This window comes from Arachis duranensis, unplaced genomic scaffold, assembly GCF_000817695.3.
Source record: "Arachis duranensis cultivar V14167 unplaced genomic scaffold, aradu.V14167.gnm2.J7QH unplaced_Scaffold_165934, whole genome shotgun sequence".
Lineage (NCBI taxonomy): Eukaryota > Viridiplantae > Streptophyta > Magnoliopsida > Fabales > Fabaceae > Arachis > Arachis duranensis.
This window is the reverse complement of record NW_026264258.1, coordinates 3,402,861-3,409,881: the sequence shown is the minus strand read 5'-3', so window position 1 is coordinate 3,409,881 and position 7,021 is coordinate 3,402,861.

Here is a 7,021-nt window from a genome sequence, read left to right as displayed (position 1 = left end):
TGATTTAGTAATAAATTTTAGTATTTATACAATGTTTTTATAATGTCAAGATACCAATAGTGAAATACAACGACTAATCTCAATTAATTCTGTGTTGACTAGTTGTCATTATGTGGAATATTTGGGTTGAAGTTTTGAACCTTTTTCCTTATTTAAGTTGATAATTAAAGTTAATCCAAAATTCCAAATATATATATAGAGAACAAACTATTATTTTGACATTCAAAATTTTAGTTTTTAACAAAATTTTACAGTTTTTAAAATGAATAAATAAATAATATTGTATCCTCCTAAAATAACTTCATCCGACAAAATTAAAATGTTAAACATAATTATATGATAACTTAAAATTTGTTATTGAATTAAAGACCCCATTAGACAATTCTACCCTATAAACTCTCATTATATTTTCGATTGGTTATTTATTCGTCTTCATGGAAGTAACGCCCTTATTAAATACTCCATATTCCTCCATAAGCAATTAAGCATGCATGTTTTTAATGTATAATAAGACCGAAACAAATACATACAATAGTTTGATGAGCTTTATTTTCTTCGATGTCTTCGAGGCTTCCATTGTGTTGGTTATGTGATTTTATATTATGCTATGGAGTAAGGACAATGGTGATGTTATTCTAATGGATGAAAGAAAATAATAGATTTTATTTTATAAAGTACAATGAGACAAGTCTTGTGGAAACCAATGTCACTTCTTCAGTCCTTCCTATCACCTTCCATGGCCAAGTGGGAAGACCACATGTCCACATCTTGTGGGGAAAAAAAAAATACAAACCCATGCATGTATTAATTAATTTAGATTGGATAAATAAATAAAGATTTAATTATTCTGTATTTTTTATAGTTTTATTAAATTTTTAATTATATTTTTATTTTTTTAATTAAATTATTATATTTTATTAAATTTTATAATTAAATATTTATCATGATAAAAATATCCAAAAAAAATATAGACATCTAATTAAAAATTAAATAAAATTATAAAAATTAATAGAATAATTAAATCATAAATAAATCAACTTAAATTAATCAAATAATCAATTTACTCGTCCACAAAGTTCGAATTTTCTTGGCCTAATACGTAGGCAACCAAAAAAATATTGGATAAATAATTGAGATTATATATATTACGTCCTCCTAATTTACATTATATTTTATTAATAAGCATAAGGAAATGTGTAAACTCAAAACAAAAATATTATAATAATAAGTAGGACAAGCAATTAAAAGGCTATATATTTCCAAGACTTTTATCTCATTTTAATTAAAATGTTAACAAATGAATAATTATTTTATTTTAGTATAAAATGTATTTTTATTTGTGATGTGTTACATGCTGTTGTTGTTATCACCATTATTAATGTCTAATGAATTAAGGGAAATTATAACATACAGATTTATCTATACAGATTAATGGATTATGTGACAAGTGGCATTATAATATTTGAAACGAAATAGGCTTAGCAGAAATATTTGTCGGAGGGCCACGGCTTAGAGGAGAATAACCAGCTACTTGTAAAGAAGGTGACCTATTGTTTTAATATTTAGTCATGAACCATTCTTTTTGGTTATAGAATTTTCTTTTTGTTTTTATTTTTTTTATTTTTTGGTCATGTAGTGGGTACTTAATTAGATAGGCTTTTTTCTTGATTTTTTTTATTTGGTTAGATTGAACTTTATTTAAAAAAAATATTATATTAAATGTGTATTTAATTTTTTGTTATTTTTTATGAAATTCTAAGAGTGCATATAAATATTTAAAATGAAATGATAACAAATTATTTTATTTTAAATTAAAAATGTTAAGTTTAAGAAATTAAAGAAACTTTAACGGATTCTCTTTTAAATATATAAATATATATATATATATATATATATATTTTATATTAGATATTCAATACAAAATAAATATTTTTATAAAAAATAAATCAATCACAATTAATTTTATGCTGAATAAATAATTTTTACTGAAGTAAAATATCTTAAAATATTGACTAATTGATTAGTTCTTCATTTATATTTTATTTTGATTTAATAATGATAATAATAATATAAATAATAATAACAATAAAAAACAGATAGTAATAGTGTTAAGAAAAAAAATAATAAGATAGTAAAATTATATTTTTGGAAGAGCATAAATGAAAGAGCAATAAATTATTTTAAAAAAATAATACAATTAAACTCTTATGTCATATAATCTAATAACTATATGAAAATATTTTATACTATTACTACATCGAAATTAAATTATAATTTGTATCTTAAAATATAAGTAAAAATACATATTAAACCAAATTTAATAAAAAAAAATTAAAATATTATTATAAAATAATTAACTTATTTAGTTGAAGTTTATAGGAATGAGTTTTTTATGAATGGATTTTTTTGCTCAAATTTATTATCATGCTTTTTCTAATTATAGTTTGAGGTATAAATTATCATCGTCGTCTTCCTTTGTATCGGAAGAAGTGTAACTACAGATCTTTTTTAAACTCTTTGAACCAGACTCTTCCTTTTCACCGCTAATCAAAACTAAAGTTCATCTTCAATAATACAGCAACTCAGTCACCTGTCACAATACAAAGAAAGCAAATCAATATGATACACCATTAAATGAACCCAACTGCAGGCACGATTCCAAAATTCAGATCAGAGAATCAACGATGACACATCAGATTACAGTATATCACACCACAAGCGACCATACCTACTCAACAATCATATCATACACTATCCTTTTTTCTTATCATTCTTTATACATGTATAATTATTATTATTATCTCACAATCAGTCCATCATTATTATGTTGCCTTGTTTTATTCTGTTTCCTTGTTTTTTTTATCTATTCACCTTAACCGCAATAAATTATCACTATGGGTGGCAATATGTACCCTATCTGCGGGTATCCAACCCGATCCCACCCGGTCGGGTAGGGTTGCCAACCCGATCCGCAGTTGGTAGGGTTTTCATGCGGGTCGGTAGGGTGCGGGTTGAGCCTCAACCCTATCCGACCAACCCGCACTCTGTATATGTATATGTTATATACTTATATAAAAATATGTTTTAAGTGGATGTTGAACCAAAGACCTCTCACTAAATGCAAAAGATCCTTAGTCATTAAAAGAAGATCATTAATTGATAACTTAATAAACTTTTTTTACATAAAAGTCACTTCTATTTTAAATTATCATTAAGTTATATAATAATATTGCATCTTTTTTTGTAACCCGCGGGTATGGTCGGGTACCCGCGGGTTAAGAGCGGGTAGGGTTAGGGTTGAGATATTCTCAACCCGCGGGTAGGGTAGGGTTGAGTTTATATAAAAATCTCAATCTGCGGGTAGGGTTAGGGTTGGCTCCAAACCCTACCATACCCTACCCATTGCCACCCCTAATTATCACCATACTATTATTATTCTTTTAGAATTTTTAATTTTATTTTTATTATTCTTTTTTCTTCTATTCTCTATATATATATCTATCATTGTCTCACGACCACTGTATATTGACTTGTTCTTTCTTCCTTTCTCCTTTTCTTATTCTTTTTCCACCTTCTCTTTTTCGATCCCAGCTAATTACCACCATGTATTAGTTTATAATTATTACACTAAAAAATGAATACTACTTTAAAAATAAATTAAAAACATCATAGCTCTTATGTGAATCATCTACGCTCTTATAAATGTAATGAAAGAGTAAATTTAATTTCTTCTACTATGAGTATTTTGTTTATATTTATCTTTATCTTTGTAATACAAATGGAGCTCTTACACTAACGTGGTGCTCATACATTGAGTTTGGCTGTTTGGGACTTTATTTGTTTAGGTGTTGTCATTAGAAATTTTTAGAATTTTATTTATAAATTATAAATTATTATTTGCTTAGTTGGTTATTTTTTAAATTTTAAATTATGTTTTTTTAGGTTGTTAGGTATTTAGTTTTTAATGTTGTTGAACTAATTATTTGTTTAGGTGTCGTCACTAAAAATTTTTAAAAATTATAAATTTTATTTGCTTAAGTTGCTATTTTCAAAATTTTGAAGTTATTTGCTTAGTTGTTACTTTTTAATTTTAATTTATTTGCATATTACTCTTTTGAATTTTTAAAATTTTATTTATAAATTATAAATTATTATTTGCTTAAATTGTTATTTTTAAATTTAAGTTATTTGTTTAGATTGTTATTTTTTAAATTTTAAGTTGTTTTGCTTAGGTGGTTATTATTTCAATCATTATCACATGTAGGGCTTTATTTGCTAAAATTAGTGTTCACCCATGGACAACTTTACGTTATTTTGTCAAGAGTTAAGAGTCCTAGTGGTCTCAAGATTCTAATTCTGGACGAAGACGACAAATTAAAATATAAGTTTGTGCATTGCACGGGTTTAACACTAGTAATAATACAAATAAAAAGTTCTTTTGGTGACATAGTGCTCATATGTTGAGTTTGGGGATTATTTTCTTAGGTGTCATCGTTAGAAATATTTAAAACTTTATTTACAAATTAATAAACAATAAATTATTTGGTTAGGTTGTTAGATATTAACAAGGATTTAATTTTTGAATTTATATTTAATTTTTATTTTTAATATTATTGAATTAATTTAAAATGCTCACATGACGCTCATATATTAAGTTTGGGAATTATTTACTTAGGTGTCATTATTATAATTTTTTAAACTTTATTTATAAATTAATAAATTATTTGGTTAGATTAATAGATATTAACAAAAATTTAGTTTTTGAATTTACTCGCAAGGTAGTTAGATATTTAAGGTAATTAGATATTTAATTTTTAATATTATTAAACTAATTAAAAAAATTATTAATAAATTAGTACCATTAGTGAACCTTAAAGTATTGATTAATAAAAATTATTTTTAATACCTTTAATTTAATAAATTATTGTGTGCATTTTTTCTATAATAATATCAACTAAAATCTTTTATGTTTAAGTAAAAGCTTAAAATTAATTGAATTAATTTAAAAAAAATTATTTAATTGAAGTGGAATGTCCTTTTAAAAAGATGGATTTCACTTATTTTTGTTCTTATTATCAAAATCAAAATCACTTCAAGTTTATTTTTGTTTTTTTGGATACCTAATTCGGTGATCCATTGTTACTAAAATCCATTTTACAAGTTTAGTAGCTACCATTTTCATTCATCAAGCTTGGCTTAGCCACAACTATTATTCAAGCCCTGCCAAAATCTATATTTACCAATGCCATGTGTTAATATGCTATTGAAGCAAATGGAATATCTATAAATCTGTACTAAATAGTATTTTTACTATAGTGCGACCGTTCAGTTTCTCAACACAGCCTTTTCATTAAAAAAAATGACGATTTTAAATGTGTGTGTTATTTTCTCTAACGTATTTTTTAACTATACTCTTTACTACTTGTAAAAAAATAAAAAAAATGCTAGACCAATTTCTTAATATATATAATTTTTCTTACAGTATGAATTAATAAATATTCTCTCCTCGGAAATAGCTCTGACAAAATAAAGATAATTCCACTTAGTTACAAGTAATAATTATTGGGTAGTTCTACGATGAGAAAGTGAATTTTTTTCCTCAGACGCAGGAGAAATAAATGCGTTTGTTCTTTCTAGTCTCAGCAGGTACTATTAAAATTTCAGTGTGTACAGAAATTGTGGGCCAGATTGTAATTAATTAATAGGAGTTAGTTTTGTAGATAATCTGATGATTAGTTATTTAAATTTGTTTTGTCTGGAACATGTATTTTTTGGAGAAACATGATTGGGATGGATTGGATTGCTTATTCAGTTGAGTGTTTTTTTTGTGACACTAACGGGGTCAGGTAGAATATTTTTGGTCTAGAAAATCTTATATTGTTAGGCCTGACTGAAAAAAATAGAATAAAAAATTCTAACCAGAAAACATAAACAATAATAATATTGGAAAAATTATATGGTACAGATCTAAATCTGTACAGATTTAAAGATATGATTACGTGGCAAAATCTTAACCACACATTCTAAAGCCACACTTTTCATTTAAAACCGTAACTCTTCACAAAGAAAAGCGTCACCTAATGGAAAAAAGTAAATTAGAAGATTTAAGAGAAGAAATAATTAAGTTATCAAAATTAATAGATCAAAAATTAATGATTTTAACTAATGTCAACTGTAATGACACCGAATTCTTAAAATCAATACAAAATGATTTTTCTCAAAATCTTTACTTTACTATAAGTTTTATTGAAGGACTTCAAAAACCTGAAAAAACTTATTTTTCACATGGAATTTCTAAAAAATGTTACCATGGAAATGATTCCCCATATCTTTATCATACTTTTAACCCACAATTAAATTCTATAGTAGATATGCTTGAAGAAATATTAGTATCCATAGAATTTCAAAGAAATAAAGAAAAAGAGAATCCCAAAGAAGAAAAATTTCAAAATATAATCAACATAACAGACTTAAAAGTAAAACCACCATTAAAATTATGAATATTGAAGAAAAATTAGAAGAAGTTACAATGCTTTTTAAACAATTAAAAATGGCTCAAGAAAATAATATTATGGAACATGGTTTTCAAATAGAAGAAGAATTAGTAAATTCTGAAAATATAGAAAATGAAGAACACATTCTAGATTATTCAAGTGACGAAGAACCAGCAATTCCAATACAAGTAAAAAATGAAGCTGGAACATCTAAGGATAACCAATCTCAATATAAATGGGAAACAGGTTTTGATAATTATGCTTTTAAAAAAGGGTTTATAAATAAAGATTCAAAATATACAAAAATACCATCAAAATACATTCCTAAAATCCAGGAAATGGAAGGAGAAAGAATGCTCGACTTAGACTGTAAAAAGAATGAAAAAGAAATTTTCGAAAATTGGTTGAATTCCTTCCTATTAGAAGCCTTTACTAATCCAAAACTTAGTGAATTGTCTGGAAGAGACATTTGGAATTACATAGGGTTTCATACTAAAGGAACTATAAGAGATTATATGACATCAATA